The sequence below is a fragment of the Panthera onca genome, unplaced genomic scaffold (genome assembly GCF_046562875.1).
Source record: "Panthera onca isolate mPanOnc1 unplaced genomic scaffold, mPanOnc1 haplotype 2 h2.h2tg000185l_path, whole genome shotgun sequence".
Taxonomy (NCBI): Eukaryota; Metazoa; Chordata; class Mammalia; order Carnivora; family Felidae; genus Panthera; species Panthera onca.
The window spans coordinates 1-24,300 of record NW_027675834.1 but is presented as its reverse complement, the minus strand read 5'-3'; the positions used below and the strand labels follow the sequence as shown (position 1 = coordinate 24,300).

At 41.0% G+C, this 24,300-nt stretch overlaps 1 pseudogene; it reads left to right on the top strand.

The window, feature by feature from the left end:
• The first annotated feature begins 9,500 nt into the window (after window positions 1-9,500).
• On the top strand, window positions 9,501-10,463 carry LOC144615533 (18S ribosomal RNA; annotated as a pseudogene).
• Window positions 10,464-24,300: the final 13,837 nt, after the last annotated feature.

The following is a 24,300-nucleotide window of genomic DNA, read 5'->3' as shown; positions in this document are numbered from 1 at the left end:
ATTGTCCTTGAATTAGTCCCACTATCGTACTTTGAAAAATGATCCGCGTCTGTACTGTAAATTCATTAAGAAGCTAAACTAGCGTTAACCTTTTAAGTTAAAAACTGGGAGTTTAAATCTCCCCTTAATGACATGCCACAGTTAGATACATCAACCTGATTTATTACTATTGTTTCAATAATTATAACACTATTTATTATATTTCAACTAAAAATCTCAAAACACCTGTATCCATCAAGCCCAGAGCCCAAATCTATAGCTGCACTAAAACAACTTAATCCTTGAGAAAAAAAATGAACGAAAATCTATTCACCTCTTTCACTACCCCAACAATAATAGGACTGCCCATTGTCATACTAATTATTATATTCCCCAGTATTCTATTCCCCTCGCCCAGTCGACTAATTAACAATCGTCTAATCTCACTCCAACAGTGATTAGTACAATTAACATCAAAACAAATACTAGCCATTCACAACCACAAAGGGCAAACTTGGGCTCTAATACTCATATCTCTCATTCTATTCATTGGATCAACAAACCTGTTGGGCCTACTGCCCCACTCATTTACCCCAACTACCCAATTATCAATAAACTTAGGAATAGCTATTCCCCTATGAGCCGGCACCGTAATTACTGGGTTTCGCCACAAAACTAAAGCATCCCTAGCCCACTTTCTACCACAAGGGACACCGATCCCCCTGATCCCCATGCTTGTAGTTATTGAAACTATTAGCCTTTTCATCCAACCCGTGGCTCTGGCCGTACGACTTACAGCCAACATTACTGCGGGCCACTTATTAATGCACTTAATCGGAGGAGCTGCTCTGGCCCTAATAAACATTAGTACCTCTATTGCTCTAATTACCTTTATTATCCTTATCCTACTGACAGTCCTTGAATTCGCTGTAGCCCTAATCCAAGCTTATGTCTTTACCCTACTTGTAAGCCTGTATTTACATGACAACACTTAATGACCCATCAAACCCACGCATATCACATAGTTAACCCCAGTCCATGGCCACTTACGGGAGCCCTTTCGGCCCTACTGATAACTTCAGGCCTGGCTATATGATTCCACTATAACTCAACACTGCTACTAACTCTAGGAATAACCACCAATCTGCTGACTATATATCAATGGTGACGTGATATTATCCGGGAAAGCACATTTCAAGGTCACCACACACCCATCGTTCAAAAGGGTCTCCGCTACGGAATAATTCTTTTTATCATCTCGGAAGTATTCTTCTTCGCAGGCTTTTTCTGGGCCTTCTATCACTCGAGTCTGGCCCCAACTCCCGAATTAGGAGGATGCTGGCCACCAACAGGTATTATTCCCCTAAACCCCCTAGAAGTTCCACTACTCAACACCTCCGTACTTTTAGCTTCCGGAGTGTCAATCACTTGAGCTCACCATAGTTTAATGGAAGGGAGTCGAAAACACATACTCCAGGCACTATTTATTACAATCTCCCTGGGAGTCTACTTCACTCTCCTCCAAGCCTCCGAATATTACGAAACACCGTTTACAATCTCAGATGGAGTCTACGGATCCACCTTCTTCATAGCTACAGGATTCCACGGATTACACGTAATTATCGGCTCTACTTTCCTAATTGTATGCTTCTTGCGCCAACTAAAATATCACTTCACATCGAGCCACCACTTTGGATTTGAAGCCGCTGCCTGATATTGGCACTTCGTAGACGTGGTTTGACTGTTCCTATACGTTTCTATTTATTGATGAGGATCCTATTCCCTTAGTATTAACAAGTACAGTTGACTTCCAATCAACCAGTTTCGGTATAGTCCGAAGGGGAATAATAAACGTAATACTCGCCCTGCTCACTAATACACTTCTATCCATGCTACTCGTATTTATTGCATTCTGACTACCCCAACTAAATACCTATGCAGAAAAAGCAAGTCCCTACGAATGTGGATTTGACCCCATAGGATCCGCCCGCCTGCCCTTTTCTATGAAATTTTTCTTAGTAGCCATTACATTCTTGCTATTTGACCTAGAAATTGCACTACTACTTCCCCTTCCTTGAGCCTCACAAACAAATAAACTATCAACCATACTTATCATAGCTCTCCTACTAATCTCTCTATTAGCCGCAAGCCTGGCCTACGAATGAACCCAAAAAGGACTAGAGTGAACTGAATATGATAATTAGTTTAAACTAAAACAAATGATTTCGACTCATTAGATTGTAGCTCACCCTATAATTATCAAATGTCCATAGTCTATGTTAATATATTCCTGGCCTTCATCATATCACTTATGGGACTATTAATGTATCGGTCCCACTTAATATCCTCCCTCCTATGCCTAGAAGGCATAATATTATCCCTATTTGTTATGATAACCATGGCAATTCTAAATAATCATTTTACACTAGCTAGCATGACTCCTATTATCCTGCTAGTATTTGCAGCCTGCGAGGCGGCACTGGGCTTATCCCTACTAGTAATGGTCTCAAATACATATGGTACCGACTATGTACAAAACCTAAATCTCCTACAATGCTAAAAATTATTATCCCCACTATTATACTCATACCAATAACATGACTATCAAAGCCCAATATAATCTGAATTAACTCGACTACCTACAGTCTCCTGATCAGCCTTATTAGCCTCTCCTATTTAAACCAACTAGGCGATAACAGCCTAAACCTCTCATTACTATTCTTCTCAGACTCACTCTCCGCACCTCTACTAGTACTAACAACATGACTCCTGCCACTAATGCTTATGGCTAGTCAATCACACCTGTCAAAAGAGACCTTGGCCCGAAAAAAACTATATATCACAACACTTATCGTTTTGCAACTTCTTTTAATCATAACATTTACCGCTACAGAACTAATTATATTTTACATTCTATTTGAAGCCACACTAATCCCCACCCTTATCATTATTACTCGGTGGGGTAACCAGACGGAGCGACTAAACGCCGGCCTATATTTTTTATTCTACACCCTGCTGGGCTCACTGCCCCTCCTGGTCGCACTACTATATATTCAAAACACAACAGGGACTTTAAATTTCCTAATCATTCAGTACTGAGCCAAACCGATCTCAGCCACCTGATCTAATATCCTTCTCTGACTAGCATGCATAATAGCATTCATAGTAAAAATACCCCTATACGGACTCCACCTGTGACTGCCAAAAGCACATGTTGAAGCCCCCATTGCCGGCTCAATGGTACTTGCTGCCGTACTATTAAAACTAGGGGGATATGGAATGATGCGTATTACAATTCTACTTAACCCCACAACAAACCAAATAGCATACCCCTTCATAATGTTGTCCCTATGAGGAATAGTTATAACAAGTTCTATCTGTCTACGCCAGACAGACCTAAAGTCCTTAATCGCATACTCATCAGTAAGCCACATAGCCCTAGTAATTGTAGCTGTGCTAATCCAAACACCCTGAAGTTACACAGGAGCTACAGCCCTTATAATCGCCCACGGACTAACTTCCTCAATATTATTTTGCCTTGCAAACTCAAACTACGAACGAGTCCACAGCCGAACAATAATCCTAGCACGAGGCCTACAAACCATCCTTCCTCTAATAGCTGCCTGATGACTACTAGCCAGTCTCGCGAACCTAGCTCTGCCTCCTACCATCAACCTAATTGGGGAACTATTTGTAGTAGTAGCCTCCTTCTCATGATCTAACTTAACTATCACTCTCATAGGCACAAATATTATCATCACAGCCTTATATACCCTCTATATACTTATCACAACCCAACGAGGTAAGTACCCACATCATATTAAAAACATTAACCCATCATTTACACGAGAAAACGCCCTAATAGCCCTTCACTTGCTCCCACTCCTCCTCTTATCCCTCAACCCCAAAATCGTACTGGGTCCTATTTATTGTAAATATAGTTTAACAAAAACATTAGATTGTGGATCTAACAATAGAAGTGCAAATCTTCCTATTTACCGAAAAAGTATGCGAGAACTGCTAATTCATGCCCCCACGTATAAAAGCGTGGCTTTTTCAACTTTTATAGGATAGAAGTAATCCATTGGCCTTAGGAGCCAAAAAATTGGTGCAACTCCAAATAAAAGTAATAAACCTATTTACCTCTTTTATACTCACTGCAATATTCATTCTACTCCTACCCATCATTACATCCAACACTCAACTATACAAAAACAACCTGTACCCTCACTATGTAAAAACTACAATCTCTTATGCCTTTACCATCAGCATAATTCCGGCTATAGTATTTATTTCTTCCGGACAGGAAACAATTATCTCAAACTGACACTGATTATCAATCCAAACCCTTAAATTGTCACTAAGTTTTAAACTAGACTATTTCTCAATCATCTTCATCCCTGTAGCACTTTTCGTTACATGATCAATTATAGAGTTCTCAATATGATACATACACACAGACCCCTATATTAACCGATTCTTCAAGTATCTCCTCATATTTCTAATCACCATAATAATCCTAGTAACTGCCAATAACCTATTCCAACTGTTTATTGGCTGAGAGGGGGTAGGAATCATATCCTTCCTGCTAATCGGATGGTGATATGGTCGAGCAGACGCAAACACTGCTGCCCTGCAGGCAATTCTCTACAACCGCATCGGAGACGTGGGGTTTATCACAGCCATAGCATGATTTCTCACCAATATAAATGCATGAGACTTTCAACAAATCTTTATCACCCAGCATGAAAACCTAAATATCCCACTACTAGGGCTTCTCTTAGCAGCCACGGGTAAGTCTGCCCAATTTGGCCTACACCCATGACTACCATCAGCCATAGAGGGTCCAACCCCCGTTTCTGCCCTACTCCACTCAAGTACAATAGTTGTAGCCGGAGTCTTTCTATTAATCCGCTTCTACCCGCTCATAGAACAAAATAAAACCACACAAACCCTTACCCTATGCCTAGGAGCCATCACAACCTTATTCACAGCCATCTGTGCCCTCACACAAAATGACATTAAAAAAATCGTTGCCTTCTCAACTTCAAGCCAATTAGGCCTAATAATCGTTACCATCGGAATCAACCAACCCTACCTTGCATTCCTGCACATCTGTACGCACGCATTTTTCAAAGCAATATTATTCATGTGCTCTGGATCAATTATCCACAGCTTAAATGATGAACAAGACATTCGAAAAATAGGCGGACTATACAAGCCAATACCCTTCACCACCACCTCCCTCATCATCGGAAGTCTCGCATTAACAGGCATACCTTTTCTAACAGGCTTTTACTCCAAGGACCTAATCATCGAGACAGCCAACACGTCGTATACCAACGCCTGAGCCCTATTGGTCACTCTCATCGCTACATCTCTCACAGCCGCCTACAGTACTCGAATCATATTCTTCGCACTCCTAGGACAACCCCGATTTAACTCCCTAAGTCCAATCAATGAAAATAACCCCCACCTTATCAACTCCATCAAACGTCTCTTAATTGGAAGCATTTTTGCAGGATACCTGATCTCCCACAACATTCCCCCGACAACCATCCCACAAATAACTATACCCCACTATCTAAAGCTGACCGCCCTTGCTGCAACCATTACAGGCTTCATCCTAGCATTAGAACTTAACCTCGCGGCTAAAAACTTAAAATTTAAACATCCCTCAGACCTCTTTAAGTTTTCCAACCTCCTAGGGTACTTTCCAATCGTAATACACCGCCTCCCATCAACAATAAGCTTAACTATAAGCCAAAAATCCGCATCGATACTATTAGATATAATCTGGCTAGAAAATGTATTACCAAAATCCATCTCCCACTTCCAAATAAAAATATCAACCATCGTATCTAATCAGAAAGGACTAGTTAAGCTTTACTTCTTATCCTTCATAATCACCTTAGCCCTTAGCTTACTCCTACTTAGTTTCCACGAGTAACCTCTATAATCACCAACACACCAATAAGCAAGGACCAACCAGTAACAACCACCAACCATGTTCCATAACTATACAGTGCTGCAATCCCCATGGCCTCCTCACTAAAAAACCCCGAATCACCCGTATCATAAATCACTCAATCACCTGCACCATTAAACTTAAACACAACCTCGACTTCATCTTCTTTTAAAATATAGCAAGCAGTTAACAACTCCGCTAGCACCCCTGTAATAAATGCACCCAATACAGCCTTATTAGACGTCCATGCCTCAGGGTAAGGCTCAGTAGCCATAGCTGTAGTATACCCAAACACCACAAGCATACCCCCCAAATAAATTAAAAAAACCATTAAACCTAAAAATGATCCCCCAAAATTCAATACAATACCACAACCAATACCACCAGCCACAATCAAACCAAACCCACCATAAATAGGAGAAGGCTTTGAAGAAAAACTCACAAAGCTCACCACAAAGATTGTACTTAAAATAAATACAATGTATGTTATCATAATTCTTACATGGAATCTAACCATGACTAATGATATGAAAAACCATCGTTGTATTTCAACTATAAGAACTTAATGACCAACATTCGAAAATCTCACCCCCTTATCAAGATCATCAACCACTCATTCATTGATCTTCCTGCTCCATCCAATATCTCAGCATGATGGAACTTTGGTTCCCTACTAGGAGTGTGTTTAATCCTACAAATTCTTACTGGTCTCTTCCTAGCCATACACTACACGTCAGATACAATAACCGCTTTCTCATCAGTCACCCATATCTGCCGCGACGTAAATTACGGCTGAATCATCCGATATTTACACGCCAATGGAGCCTCCATATTCTTTATCTGCCTATACATACACGTAGGACGAGGAATATACTACGGCTCCTACACTTTCTCAGAAACATGAAATATTGGAATCGTACTATTATTCACAGTCATAGCTACAGCTTTCATAGGATATGTCCTACCATGGGGCCAAATATCCTTTTGAGGGGCAACCGTAATCACCAACCTCCTATCGGCAATCCCATATATTGGAACCAATCTAGTAGAGTGGATCTGAGGAGGCTTCTCAGTAGACAAAGCCACCCTAACACGATTCTTTGCCTTCCACTTCATCCTTCCATTCATCATCTCAGCCCTAGCAGCAGTCCATCTCCTATTCCTTCATGAGACAGGATCCAATAACCCCTCAGGAGTGGTATCCGACTCAGACAAAATCCCATTTCACCCATACTACACAATCAAAGATATCCTGGGCCTCCTAGTACTAATCCTAATACTCATGCTACTCGTCCTATTCTCACCAGACCTATTAGGAGACCCCGATAACTATACCCCCGCCAACCCTCTAAACACCCCTCCCCACATCAAGCCCGAATGATATTTCCTATTTGCATACGCAATCCTCCGATCTATTCCCAATAAGCTAGGAGGAGTTTTAGCCCTAGTTCTATCTATCTTAACCTTAGCTATCATCCCCGCTCTCCACACTTCTAAACAACGAGGAATAATGTTTCGACCACTAAGCCAATGCTTATTCTGATTACTAGTAGCGGACCTTCTGACCCTAACATGAATTGGCGGCCAACCTGTAGAACACCCCTTCATCACCATCGGCCAACTGGCCTCCATCCTATACTTCTCTATCCTTCTAATCCTAATACCTATCTCAGGCATTATTGAAAATCGCCTCCTTAAATGAAGAGTCTTTGTAGTATATACAATACCTTGGTCTTGTAAACCAAAAAAGGAGAATATGCACCCTCCCTAAGACTTCAAGGAAGAAGCAACAGCCCCACCATCAGCACCCAAAGCTGAAATTCTTTCTTAAACTATTCCTTGCTAATACCAAAAAGCAACCCCATAACTTCCATAATTCATATATTGCATATACTCATACTGTGCTTGCCCAGTATGTCCTCATCTTTCCGCAATAAAGCAAGTGAAAACTCTCAATTCTTACAATACAAACTCGCAAGTAAGATAACCAACTGACCTTTTCCTCATGCATATCATGCACCAACCACTCGCCCCATGAATATTAAGCATGTACAGTAGTTTATATATATTACATAAGACATACTATGTATATCGTGCATTAACTGCTTGTCCCCATGAATATTAAGCATGTACAGTAGTTTATATATATTACATAAGACATACTATGTATATCGTGCATTAACTGCTTGTCCCCATGAATATTAAGCATGTACAGTAGTTTATATATATTACATAAGACATACTATGTATATCGTGCATTAACTGCTTGTCCCCATGAATATTAAGCATGTACAGTAGTTTATATATATTACATAAGACATAATAGTGCTTAATCGTGCATATTCATGATTTCCAACAGTCTCTTATGGACCTCAACTGTCCGAAAGAGCTTAATCACCTGGCCTCGAGAAACCAGCAACCCTTGCTTGAGCGTGTACCTCTTCTCGCTCCGGGCCCATTTCAACGTGGGGGTGTCTATAATGGAACTATACCTGGCATCTGGTTCTTACTTCAGGGCCATGACGTTCTTAAATCCAATCCTTCAACTCTCTCAAATGGGACATCTCGATGGGTTAATGACTAATCAGCCCATGATCACACATAACTGTGGTGTCATGCATTTGGTATTTTTAATTTTTAGGGGGTCGAACTTGCTATGACTCAGCTATGACCTAAAGGTCCTGACTCAGTCAAATATAATGTAGCTGGGCTTATTCTCTATGCGGGGGTTCCACACGTACAACAAGCAAGGTGTTATTCAGTCAATGGTCGCAGGACATATACTTAAATCCCTATTGTTCCACAGGACACGGCATGCGCGCACCCACGTATACGCGTACACGTACACACGTACACACGTATACACGTACACGTACACACGTACACACGTATACACGTACACGTACACACGTACACACGTATACACGTATACACGTACACGTACACACGTATACACGTATACACGTATACACGTATACGCGTACACGTACACACGTACACACGTACACACGTACACACGTACACACGTACACACGTACACACGTACACACGTACACACGTACACACGTACACACGTACACACGTACACACGTACACACGTACACACGTACACACGTACACACGTACACACGTACACACGTATACACGTATACACGTATACACGTATACACGTATACACGTATACACATGCAAACTTTTTTGATTTTAGTAAATAATTAGCTTAAACAAACCCCCCTTACCCCCCGTTAACCCTATTTGTTACAATACGTGTTTATTTCTGTCTTGCCAAACCCCAAAAACAAGACTAAACCGTATCTAAGCATAGAGCTTAAGAGTTAACGTTTACAAACTTTACCAACCCCATTATTACCAATTATTAATACTAAATCATAACTTTGTTCGCAGTATCTATAGATACGCCAACCCGATCTCTAACTCGTCCCTATTGAACAATATTTACACACCCAACAATCCTATATCTTGGTTCATGTAGCTTAAAAACACAAAGCAAGGCACTGAAAATGCCTGGATGAGTCGCCAGACTCCATAAACATAGAGGTTTGGTCCTAGCCTTTCCATTAGTTATTAATAAAATTACACATGCAAGCCTCCGCATCCCGGTGAAAATGCCCTCTAAGTCACCCAGTGATTCAAAGGAGCTGGTATCAAGCACACAACCATTGTAGCTCATAACACCTTGCTCAGCCACACCCCCACGGGATACAGCAGTGATAAAAATTAAGCTATGAATGAAAGTTCGACTAAGTTATATTAAATTAGGGTTGGTAAATTTCGTGCCAGCCACCGCGGTCATACGATTAACCCAAACCAATGGACCTACGGCGTAAAGCGTGTTACAGAAGAGAAGCATACTAAAGTTAAACCTTAACTAGGCTGTAAAAAGCTGCAGTTAACATAAAAATACAGCACGAAAGTAACTTTAATATTTCCGACCACACGATAGCTAAGATCCAAACTGGGATTAGATACCCCACTATGCTTAGCCCTAAACCTAGATAGTTAGCTCAAACAAAACTATCCGCCAGAGAACTACTAGCAACAGCTTAAAACTCAAAGGACTTGGCGGTGCTTTATATCCCTCTAGAGGAGCCTGTTCTATAATCGATAAACCCCGATAAACCTCACCATCTCTTGCTAATTCAGCCTATATACCGCCATCTTCAGCAAACCCTAAAAAGGAAGAAAAGTAAGCACAAGTATCTTGACACAAAAAAGTTAGGTCAAGGTGTAGCCCATGAGATGGGAAGCAATGGGCTACATTTTCTACAACTAGAACATCCACGAAAATCCTTATGAAATTAAGAATTCAAGGAGGATTTAGTAGTAAATTTGAGAATAGAGAGCTCAATTGAATTGGGCCATGAAGCACGCACACACCGCCCGTCACCCTCCTCAAGTGGTCAAACCCTGAAGAAACCTATTCAAACCATTACATCCACAAGAGGAGACAAGTCGTAACAAGGTAAGCATACTGGAAAGTGTGCTTGGATGACAAGATGTAGCTTAAACAAAGCATCTGGCTTACACCCAGAAGATTTCATATTAAACTGACCATCTTGAGCCAAAGCTAGCCCAATCATCTACAAACGCAATTAACATCAGAAAGTAAAATAAAACATTTAGTTGCCCCATAAAAGTATAGGAGATAGAAATTTAACTTGGCGCTATAGAGAAAGTACCGCAAGGGAAAGATGAAAGAAAAAACTAAAAGCACTATACAGCAAAGATTACCCCTTGTACCTTTTGCATAATGAATTAGCTAGAATAACCTAACAAAGAGAACTTCAGCTAGGCCCCCCGAAACCAGACGAGCTACCCATGAACAATCTATTACAGGATGAACTCATCTATGTCGCAAAATAGTGAGAAGATTTGTGGGTAGAGGTGAAAAGCCTAACGAGCCTGGTGATAGCTGGTTGCCCAGAACAGAATCTTAGTTCAACTTTAAACTTACCTCAAAACCCTGAAATTCCAATGTAAGTTTAAAATATAGTCTAAAAAGGTACAGCTTTTTAGAATTAGGATACAGCCTTAATTAGAGAGTAAGCATAAACACAAACCATAGTTGGCCTAAAAGCAGCCACCAATTAAGAAAGCGTTCAAGCTCAACAATCAGAACATCTCAATGTCAAAAAACGCAACCAACTCCTAATTTAAAACTGGGCTAATCTATTTAATAATAGAAGCAATAATGCTAATATGAGTAACAAGAAATATTTCTCCCGTGCATAAGCTTATATCAGAACGGATAACCACTGATAGTTAACAACAAGATAAATACAACCTAACTACAAGCAAACATATCAAGCTAATTGTTAACCCAACACAGGCATGCAACTCAAGGAAAGATTAAAAGAAGTAAAAGGAACTCGGCAAACACAAGCCCCGCCTGTTTACCAAAAACATCACCTCTAGCATTTCCAGTATTAGAGGCACTGCCTGCCCAGTGACATCAGTTAAACGGCCGCGGTATCCTGACCGTGCAAAGGTAGCATAATCATTTGTTCCTTAAATAGGGACTTGTATGAATGGCCACACGAGGGCTTTACTGTCTCTTACTTCCAATCCGTGAAATTGACCTTCCCGTGAAGAGGCGGGAATATGACAATAAGACGAGAAGACCCTATGGAGCTTTAATTAACCGACCCAAAGAGATCTTGATAATCAACCGACAGGGATAACATACCTCTACCATGGGCCGACAATTTAGGTTGGGGTGACCTCGGAGAATAAAACAACCTCCGAGTGATTTAAATCTAGACTAACTAGTCGAAAGTACTACATCACTTATTGATCCAAAAACTTGATCAACGGAACAAGTTACCCTAGGGATAACAGCGCAATCCTATTTTAGAGTCCATATCGACAATAGGGTTTACGACCTCGATGTTGGATCAGGACATCCCGATGGTGCAGCAGCTATCAAAGGTTCGTTTGTTCAACGATTAAAGTCCTACGTGATCTGAGTTCAGACCGGAGTAATCCAGGTCGGTTTCTATCTATTAAATAATTTCTCCCAGTACGAAAGGACAAGAGAAATAGGGCCCACTTTGCTAAAGCGCCTTTAACCAAATAGATGATATAATCTCAATCTAGACAGTTTATCCAAACATATCACCCGTAGAGCTCGGGTTTGTTAGGGTGGCAGAGCCCGGCAATTGCATAAAACTTAAGCTTTTATCATCAGAGGTTCAACTCCTCTCCCTAACAACATGTTCATAGTCAACATCCTCTCACTAACTATCCCTATTCTCCTCGCCGTAGCCTTCCTAACCCTAGTTGAACGTAAAGTACTGGGTTACATACAACTCCGCAAAGGACCAAACGTCGTAGGACCATACGGCCTACTCCAACCCATTGCAGACGCCATGAAACTCTTCACTAAAGAGCCCCTCCGACCCCTCACATCTTCCACATTCATATTCATTATAGCACCCATCCTAGCCCTTACACTAGCCCTAACTATATGAATCCCGCTGCCCATACCATACCCACTCATTAACATAAACCTAGGAGTACTATTTATACTAGCCATATCCAGCCTGGCCGTCTACTCCATTCTATGATCCGGATGGGCCTCAAACTCAAAATACGCCCTAATTGGAGCCCTACGAGCTGTAGCCCAAACAATCTCATATGAAGTCACACTAGCCATCATCCTCTTATCAGTACTACTAATAAACGGATCCTTCACATTAGCCACACTAATTACCACTCAAGAATTTATCTGACTTGTTATCCCTGCATGACCCCTGGCCATAATATGATTCATTTCTACACTAGCAGAAACCAACCGAGCCCCGTTTGACCTCACAGAGGGGGAATCAGAACTCGTTTCCGGATTTAACGTAGAATACGCAGCAGGTCCCTTTGCCCTGTTTTTTCTAGCAGAATACGCCAACATCATCATAATAAATATCCTCACAACAATCCTATTCTTCGGAGCATTTCACAGCCCCTATATACCAGAACTATATACCACCAACTTCACTATAAAAACCCTGATTCTAACAACCACCTTCCTATGAATCCGAGCATCTTACCCACGATTCCGATACGACCAATTAATACACCTCCTATGAAAAAGCTTTCTACCCCTTACCCTAGCCTTATGCATATGACACGTCTCCCTGCCCATCATCACAGCAAGCATTCCGCCTCAAACATAAGAAATATGTCTGACAAAAGAGTTACTTTGATAGAGTAAAACATAGAGGTCCAAATCCTCTTATTTCTAGAATTATAGGAATCGAACCTAATCCTAAGAATCCAAAAATCTTCGTGCTACCAGTACTACACCACATTCTAAAGTAAGGTCAGCTAAATAAGCTATCGGGCCCATACCCCGAAAATGTTGGTTTATACCCTTCCCATACTAATCAAACCCCCTATTCTTATTATCATTATATCAACCGTTATCTCAGGAACTATAATCGTAATAACAGCATCCCATTGACTTATGGTCTGAATCGGCTTCGAAATAAACCTATTGGCCATCATTCCCATCCTCATAAAAAAATATAACCCACGAACCACAGAAGCAGCCACAAAATACTTCCTAACACAAGCAACCGCTTCAATACTCCTAATAATAGGAATCATCATCAACCTACTGCACTCAGGACAATGAACTGTATCAAAAGATCTCAACCCCATAGCATCTACTGTAATAACAACCGCCCTAGCAATAAAACTAGGACTAGCCCCATTCCACTTCTGAGTGCCCGAAGTCACACAGGGAATCTCCATATCCTCAGGCTTAGTCCTACTCACATGACAAAAAATCGCCCCACTATCAATCCTATACCAAATCTCACCCACCATTAACCCCAACCTACTCTTAACAATAGCCATTATATCAGTTATAGTCGGAGGCTGAGGAGGACTTAACCAAACCCAGCTACGAAAAATCATAGCATACTCCTCAATTGCCCACATAGGCTGGATAGCAGCCATCATAATATATAGCCCCACAATAATAATTTTAAACCTGACCATCTACATTATTATAACACTAACCACCTTCATACTATTCATATATAACTCCACCACAACAACATCATCCCTATCACAGACATGAAATAAAGCACCTCTAATCACTTCATTTATCCTAGTACTAATAATATCTCTAGGCGGCCTCCCTCCACTCTCCGGCTTCATCCCAAAATGGATAATCATTCAAGAACTAACTAAAAACGAAATAATTATAATACCCACACTGCTGGCTATAACCGCCCTACTTAACCTGTACTTCTATATACGACTAACATATGCTACTACACTAACTATATTTCCCTCAAACAACTGCATAAAGATAAAATGACGATTCGAATGCACAAAAAAAATAATCTTCTTACCCCCCTTAATTGTAATATCTACCATACTGCTACCACTCGCACCAATACTATCCATCCTAGATTAGAAGTTTAGGTTAAATTAGACCAAGAGCCTTCAAAGCTCTAAGTAAGCCCTAGCAGACTTAACTTCTGCATACCAACTAACCCTTAAGGACTGCAAGAGTCTATCTCACATCAATTGATTGCAAATCAAACACTTTAATTAAGCTAAGCCCTTACTAGATTGGTGGGCCCCAACCCCACGAAATTTTAGTTAACAGCTAAATACCCTAATCAACTGGCTTCAATCTACTTCTCCCGCCGTCTGGAAAAAAAAGGCGGGAGAAGCCCCGGCAGCCTCAAGCTGCTTCTTTGAATTTGCAATTCAATATGACACTCACTGCAGGACTTGGTAAAAAGAGGACTGAACCTCTGTCTTTAGATTTACAGTCTAATGCTTACTCAGCCATTTTACCTATGTTCATAAACCGCTGACTATTTTCAACCAATCACAAAGATATTGGAACTCTCTACCTTCTATTTGGCGCCTGGGCTGGTATGGTGGGGACTGCTCTCAGTCTCTTAATCCGAGCTGAGCTAGGTCAACCTGGCACACTATTAGGGGACGACCAGATTTATAATGTAGTCGTCACCGCCCATGCTTTTGTAATAATCTTCTTCATAGTGATGCCTATCATGATTGGAGGATTCGGAAACTGATTAGTCCCATTAATGATTGGGGCTCCCGACATAGCATTCCCTCGAATGAATAATATGAGCTTCTGACTCCTCCCTCCATCTTTCCTACTTTTGCTCGCATCATCTATGGTAGAGGCTGGAGCAGGGACTGGGTGGACAGTATACCCACCTCTAGCCGGTAACCTAGCTCATGCAGGAGCATCCGTAGATCTAACTATTTTTTCACTGCACCTGGCAGGTGTCTCCTCAATCTTAGGTGCTATTAATTTTATTACTACTATTATCAATATAAAACCCCCTGCTATATCCCAATATCAAACACCCCTGTTTGTCTGATCGGTTTTAATCACTGCTGTATTACTACTTCTATCACTGCCAGTTTTAGCAGCAGGCATCACTATACTACTGACAGATCGAAATCTAAACACCACATTTTTTGACCCCGCCGGAGGAGGGGATCCTATCTTATATCAACACCTATTCTGATTTTTCGGTCACCCAGAAGTCTACATTTTAATTTTACCCGGGTTTGGAATAATTTCACATATTGTCACCTATTACTCAGGTAAAAAGGAACCTTTTGGCTATATGGGAATGGTTTGAGCTATAATATCAATTGGCTTTCTGGGCTTTATTGTATGAGCCCATCACATGTTCACTGTAGGGATAGACGTGGACACACGAGCATACTTTACATCAGCTACTATAATTATTGCTATTCCCACTGGGGTAAAAGTATTTAGCTGACTGGCTACTCTTCATGGGGGTAATATCAAATGGTCCCCCGCCATGCTATGAGCCCTGGGATTCATTTTCCTATTTACCGTAGGGGGCTTAACAGGAATTGTACTGGCAAATTCCTCATTAGATATTGTCCTTCACGACACATACTACGTAGTAGCCCACTTCCACTACGTATTGTCAATAGGAGCAGTATTTGCTATCATAGGGGGTTTCGTTCATTGATTCCCCCTATTCTCAGGATACACTCTTGATGACACTTGGGCAAAAATTCATTTTACGATTATGTTTGTAGGCGTCAATATAACGTTTTTCCCTCAGCATTTTCTAGGCCTGTCCGGAATGCCCCGACGTTATTCTGACTATCCAGACGCATACACAACTTGAAACACAGTCTCATCAATAGGCTCTTTTATTTCACTAACAGCAGTAATACTAATAGTTTTTATAGTGTGAGAAGCTTTTGCATCAAAGCGAGAAGTGGCTACAGTGGAACTAACCACAACTAACCTTGAATGGCTACATGGATGCCCTCCTCCGTATCACACATTTGAAGAGCCAACCTATGTGCTGCTAAAATAAGAAAGGAAGGAATCGAACCCCCTCAGACTGGTTTCAAGCCAATACCATAACCACTATGTCTTTCTCAATCAAGAAGTATTAGTAAAACAATTACATAACTTTGTCAAGGTTAAATTATAGGTTTAAGCCCTATGTACTTCCATGGCATACCCCTTTCAACTAGGTCTCCAAGACGCTACATCTCCCATTATAGAAGAACTCTTACACTTCCATGATCACACACTAATAATTGTATTCCTAATCAGCTCCCTAGTTCTATATATCATCTCACTAATACTGACAACCAAACTCACGCACACAAGCACAATAGATGCCCAAGAAGTAGAAACCGTCTGAACTATCCTACCGGCTATTATCTTAATTCTCATTGCCCTGCCCTCCCTGCGAATTCTCTATATAATAGATGAGATTAATGACCCCTCTCTTACTGTAAAGACCATAGGACATCAATGATATTGAAGCTATGAATACACTGACTATGAAGACCTAAGCTTTGACTCCTACATGATCCCCACTCAAGAGCTAAAACCCGGAGAACTACGACTATTAGAAGTTGATAACCGAGCAGTGCTGCCAATAGAGATGACCATTCGCATGTTAATCTCATCAGAAGACGTATTACACTCATGAGCCGTCCCATCCCTGGGCCTAAAAACTGACGCCATTCCAGGCCGACTAAACCAAACAACCCTAATGGGCACACGACCTGGACTATATTATGGTCAATGCTCAGAAATCTGTGGCTCAAACCATAGTTTTATACCCATTGTCCTTGAATTAGTCCCACTATCGTACTTTGAAAAATGATCCGCGTCTGTACTGTAAATTCATTAAGAAGCTAAACTAGCGTTAACCTTTTAAGTTAAAAACTGGGAGTTTAAATCTCCCCTTAATGACATGCCACAGTTAGATACATCAACCTGATTTATTACTATTGTTTCAATAATTATAACACTATTTATTATATTTCAACTAAAAATCTCAAAACACCTGTATCCATCAAGCCCAGAGCCCAAATCTATAGCTGCACTAAAACAACTTAATCCTTGAGAAAAAAAATGAACGAAAATCTATTCACCTCTTTCACTACCCCAACAATAATAGGACTGCCCATTGTCATACTAATTATTATATTCCCCAGTATTCTATTCCCCTCGCCCAGTCGACTAATTAACAATCGTCTAATCTCACTCCAACAGTGATTAGTACAATTAACATCAAAACAAATACTAGCCATTCACAACCACAAAGGGCAAACTTGGGCTCTAATACTCATATCTCTCATTCTATTCATTGGATCAACAAACCTGTTGGGCCTACTGCCCCACTCATTTACCCCAACTACCCAATTATCAATAAACTTAGGAATAGCTATTCCCCTATGAGCCGGCACCGTAATTACTGGGTTTCGCCACAAAACTAAAGCATCCCTAGCCCACTTTCTACCACAAGGGACACCGATCCCCCTGATCCCCATGCTTGTAGTTATTGAAACTATTAGCCTTTTCATCCAACCCGTGGCTCTGGCCGTACGACTTACAGCCAACATTACTGCGGGCCACTTATTAATGCACTTAATCGGAGGAGCTGCTCTGGCCCTAATAAACATTAGTACCTCTATTGCTCTAATTACCTTTATTATCCTTATCCTACTGACAGTCCTTGAATTCGCTGTAGCCCTAATCCAAGCTTATGTCTTTACCCTACTTGTAAGCCTGTATTTACATGACAACACTTAATGACCCATCAAACCCACGCATATCACATAGTTAACCCCAGTCCATGGCCACTTACGGGAGCCCTTTCGGCCCTACTGATAACTTCAGGCCTGGCTATATGATTCCACTATAACTCAACACTGCTACTAACTCTAGGAATAACCACCAATCTGCTGACTATATATCAATGGTGACGTGATATTATCCGGGAAAGCACATTTCAAGGTCACCACACACCCATCGTTCAAAAGGGTCTCCGCTACGGAATAATTCTTTTTATCATCTCGGAAGTATTCTTCTTCGCAGGCTTTTTCTGGGCCTTCTATCACTCGAGTCTGGCCCCAACTCCCGAATTAGGAGGATGCTGGCCACCAACAGGTATTATTCCCCTAAACCCCCTAGAAGTTCCACTACTCAACACCTCCGTACTTTTAGCTTCCGGAGTGTCAATCACTTGAGCTCACCATAGTTTAATGGAAGGGAGTCGAAAACACATACTCCAGGCACTATTTATTACAATCTCCCTGGGAGTCTACTTCACTCTCCTCCAAGCCTCCGAATATTACGAAACACCGTTTACAATCTCAGATGGAGTCTACGGATCCACCTTCTTCATAGCTACAGGATTCCACGGATTACACGTAATTATCGGCTCTACTTTCCTAATTGTATGCTTCTTGCGCCAACTAAAATATCACTTCACATCGAGCCACCACTTTGGATTTGAAGCCGCTGCCTGATATTGGCACTTCGTAGACGTGGTTTGACTGTTCCTATACGTTTCTATTTATTGATGAGGATCCTATTCCCTTAGTATTAACAAGTACAGTTGACTTCCAATCAACCAGTTTCGGTATAGTCCGAAGGGGAATAATAAACGTAATACTCGCCCTGCTCACTAATACACTTCTATCCATGCTACTCGTATTTATTGCATTCTGACTACCCCAACTAAATACCTATGCAGAAAAAGCAAGTCCCTACGAATGTGGATTTGACCCCATAGGATCCGCCCGCCTGCCCTTTTCTATGAAATTTTTCTTAGTAGCCATTACATTCTTGCTATTTGACCTAGAAATTGCACTACTACTTCCCCTTCCTTGAGCCTCACAAACAAATAAACTATCAACCATACTTATCATAGCTCTCCTACTAATCTCTCTATTAGCCGCAAGCCTGGCCTACGAATGAACCCAAAAAGGACTAGAGTGAACTGAATATGATAATTAGTTTAAACTAAAACAAATGATTTCGACTCATTAGATTGTAGCTCACCCTATAATTATCAAATGTCCATAGTCTATGTTAATATATTCCTGGCCTTCATCATATCACTTATGGGACTATTAATGTATCGGTCCCACTTAATATCCTCCCTCCTATGCCTAGAAGGCATAATATTATCCCTATTTGTTATGATAACCATGGCAATTCTAAATAATCATTTTACACTAGCTAGCATGACTCCTATTATCCTGCTAGTATTTGCAGCCTGCGAGGCGGCACTGGGCTTATCCCTACTAGTAATGGTCTCAAATACATATGGTACCGACTATGTACAAAACCTAAATCTCCTACAATGCTAAAAATTATTATCCCCACTATTATACTCATACCAATAACATGACTATCAAAGCCCAATATAATCTGAATTAACTCGACTACCTACAGTCTCCTGATCAGCCTTATTAGCCTCTCCTATTTAAACCAACTAGGCGATAACAGCCTAAACCTCTCATTACTATTCTTCTCAGACTCACTCTCCGCACCTCTACTAGTACTAACAACATGACTCCTGCCACTAATGCTTATGGCTAGTCAATCACACCTGTCAAAAGAGACCTTGGCCCGAAAAAAACTATATATCACAACACTTATCGTTTTGCAACTTCTTTTAATCATAACATTTACCGCTACAGAACTAATTATATTTTACATTCTATTTGAAGCCACACTAATCCCCACCCTTATCATTATTACTCGGTGGGGTAACCAGACGGAGCGACTAAACGCCGGCCTATATTTTTTATTCTACACCCTGCTGGGCTCACTGCCCCTCCTGGTCGCACTACTATATATTCAAAACACAACAGGGACTTTAAATTTCCTAATCATTCAGTACTGAGCCAAACCGATCTCAGCCACCTGATCTAATATCCTTCTCTGACTAGCATGCATAATAGCATTCATAGTAAAAATACCCCTATACGGACTCCACCTGTGACTGCCAAAAGCACATGTTGAAGCCCCCATTGCCGGCTCAATGGTACTTGCTGCCGTACTATTAAAACTAGGGGGATATGGAATGATGCGTATTACAATTCTACTTAACCCCACAACAAACCAAATAGCATACCCCTTCATAATGTTGTCCCTATGAGGAATAGTTATAACAAGTTCTATCTGTCTACGCCAGACAGACCTAAAGTCCTTAATCGCATACTCATCAGTAAGCCACATAGCCCTAGTAATTGTAGCTGTGCTAATCCAAACACCCTGAAGTTACACAGGAGCTACAGCCCTTATAATCGCCCACGGACTAACTTCCTCAATATTATTTTGCCTTGCAAACTCAAACTACGAACGAGTCCACAGCCGAACAATAATCCTAGCACGAGGCCTACAAACCATCCTTCCTCTAATAGCTGCCTGATGACTACTAGCCAGTCTCGCGAACCTAGCTCTGCCTCCTACCATCAACCTAATTGGGGAACTATTTGTAGTAGTAGCCTCCTTCTCATGATCTAACTTAACTATCACTCTCATAGGCACAAATATTATCATCACAGCCTTATATACCCTCTATATACTTATCACAACCCAACGAGGTAAGTACCCACATCATATTAAAAACATTAACCCATCATTTACACGAGAAAACGCCCTAATAGCCCTTCACTTGCTCCCACTCCTCCTCTTATCCCTCAACCCCAAAATCGTACTGGGTCCTATTTATTGTAAATATAGTTTAACAAAAACATTAGATTGTGGATCTAACAATAGAAGTGCAAATCTTCCTATTTACCGAAAAAGTATGCGAGAACTGCTAATTCATGCCCCCACGTATAAAAGCGTGGCTTTTTCAACTTTTATAGGATAGAAGTAATCCATTGGCCTTAGGAGCCAAAAAATTGGTGCAACTCCAAATAAAAGTAATAAACCTATTTACCTCTTTTATACTCACTGCAATATTCATTCTACTCCTACCCATCATTACATCCAACACTCAACTATACAAAAACAACCTGTACCCTCACTATGTAAAAACTACAATCTCTTATGCCTTTACCATCAGCATAATTCCGGCTATAGTATTTATTTCTTCCGGACAGGAAACAATTATCTCAAACTGACACTGATTATCAATCCAAACCCTTAAATTGTCACTAAGTTTTAAACTAGACTATTTCTCAATCATCTTCATCCCTGTAGCACTTTTCGTTACATGATCAATTATAGAGTTCTCAATATGATACATACACACAGACCCCTATATTAACCGATTCTTCAAGTATCTCCTCATATTTCTAATCACCATAATAATCCTAGTAACTGCCAATAACCTATTCCAACTGTTTATTGGCTGAGAGGGGGTAGGAATCATATCCTTCCTGCTAATCGGATGGTGATATGGTCGAGCAGACGCAAACACTGCTGCCCTGCAGGCAATTCTCTACAACCGCATCGGAGACGTGGGGTTTATCACAGCCATAGCATGATTTCTCACCAATATAAATGCATGAGACTTTCAACAAATCTTTATCACCCAGCATGAAAACCTAAATATCCCACTACTAGGGCTTCTCTTAGCAGCCACGGGTAAGTCTGCCCAATTTGGCCTACACCCATGACTACCATCAGCCATAGAGGGTCCAACCCCCGTTTCTGCCCTACTCCACTCAAGTACAATAGTTGTAGCCGGAGTCTTTCTATTAATCCGCTTCTACCCGCTCATAGAACAAAATAAAACCACACAAACCCTTACCCTATGCCTAGGAGCCATCACAACCTTATTCACAGCCATCTGTGCCCTCACACAAAATGACATTAAAAAAATCGTTGCCTTCTCAACTTCAAGCCAATTAGGCCTAATAATCGTTACCATCGGAATCAACCAACCCTACCTTGCATTCCTGCACATCTGTACGCACGCATTTTTCAAAGCAATATTATTCATGTGCTCTGGATCAATTATCCACAGCTTAAATGATGAACAAGACATTCGAAAAATAGGCGGACTATACAAGCCAATACCCTTCACCACCACCTCCCTCATCATCGGAAGTCTCGCATTAACAGGCATACCTTTTCTAACAGGCTTTTACTCCAAGGACCTAATCATCGAGACAGCCAACACGTCGTATACCAACGCCTGAGCCCTATTGGTCACTCTCATCGCTACATCTCTCACAGCCGCCTACAGTACTCGAATCATATTCTTCGCACTCCTAGGACAACCCCGATTTAACTCCCTAAGTCCAATCAATGAAAATAACCCCCACCTTATCAACTCCATCAAACGTCTCTTAATTGGAAGCATTTTTGCAGGATACCTGATCTCCCACAACATTCCCCCGACAACCATCCCACAAATAACTATACCCCACTATCTAAAGCTGACCGCCCTTGCTGCAACCATTACAGGCTTCATCCTAGCATTAGAACTTAACCTCGCGGCTAAAAACTTAAAATTTAAACATCCCTCAGACCTCTTTAAGTTTTCCAACCTCCTAGGGTACTTTCCAATCGTAATACACCGCCTCCCATCAACAATAAGCTTAACTATAAGCCAAAAATCCGCATCGATACTATTAGATATAATCTGGCTAGAAAATGTATTACCAAAATCCATCTCCCACTTCCAAATAAAAATATCAACCATCGTATCTAATCAGAAAGGACTAGTTAAGCTTTACTTCTTATCCTTCATAATCACCTTAGCCCTTAGCTTACTCCTACTTAGTTTCCACGAGTAACCTCTATAATCACCAACACACCAATAAGCAAGGACCAACCAGTAACAACCACCAACCATGTTCCATAACTATACAGTGCTGCAATCCCCATGGCCTCCTCACTAAAAAACCCCGAATCACCCGTATCATAAATCACTCAATCACCTGCACCATTAAACTTAAACACAACCTCGACTTCATCTTCTTTTAAAATATAGCAAGCAGTTAACAACTCCGCTAGCACCCCTGTAATAAATGCACCCAATACAGCCTTATTAGACGTCCATGCCTCAGGGTAAGGCTCAGTAGCCATAGCTGTAGTATACCCAAACACCACAAGCATACCCCCCAAATAAATTAAAAAAACCATTAAACCTAAAAATGATCCCCCAAAATTCAATACAATACCACAACCAATACCACCAGCCACAATCAAACCAAACCCACCATAAATAGGAGAAGGCTTTGAAGAAAAACTCACAAAGCTCACCACAAAGATTGTACTTAAAATAAATACAATGTATGTTATCATAATTCTTACATGGAATCTAACCATGACTAATGATATGAAAAACCATCGTTGTATTTCAACTATAAGAACTTAATGACCAACATTCGAAAATCTCACCCCCTTATCAAGATCATCAACCACTCATTCATTGATCTTCCTGCTCCATCCAATATCTCAGCATGATGGAACTTTGGTTCCCTACTAGGAGTGTGTTTAATCCTACAAATTCTTACTGGTCTCTTCCTAGCCATACACTACACGTCAGATACAATAACCGCTTTCTCATCAGTCACCCATATCTGCCGCGACGTAAATTACGGCTGAATCATCCGATATTTACACGCCAATGGAGCCTCCATATTCTTTATCTGCCTATACATACACGTAGGACGAGGAATATACTACGGCTCCTACACTTTCTCAGAAACATGAAATATTGGAATCGTACTATTATTCACAGTCATAGCTACAGCTTTCATAGGATATGTCCTACCATGGGGCCAAATATCCTTTTGAGGGGCAACCGTAATCACCAACCTCCTATCGGCAATCCCATATATTGGAACCAATCTAGTAGAGTGGATCTGAGGAGGCTTCTCAGTAGACAAAGCCACCCTAACACGATTCTTTGCCTTCCACTTCATCCTTCCATTCATCATCTCAGCCCTAGCAGCAGTCCATCTCCTATTCCTTCATGAGACAGGATCCAATAACCCCTCAGGAGTGGTATCCGACTCAGACAAAATCCCATTTCACCCATACTACACAATCAAAGATATCCTGGGCCTCC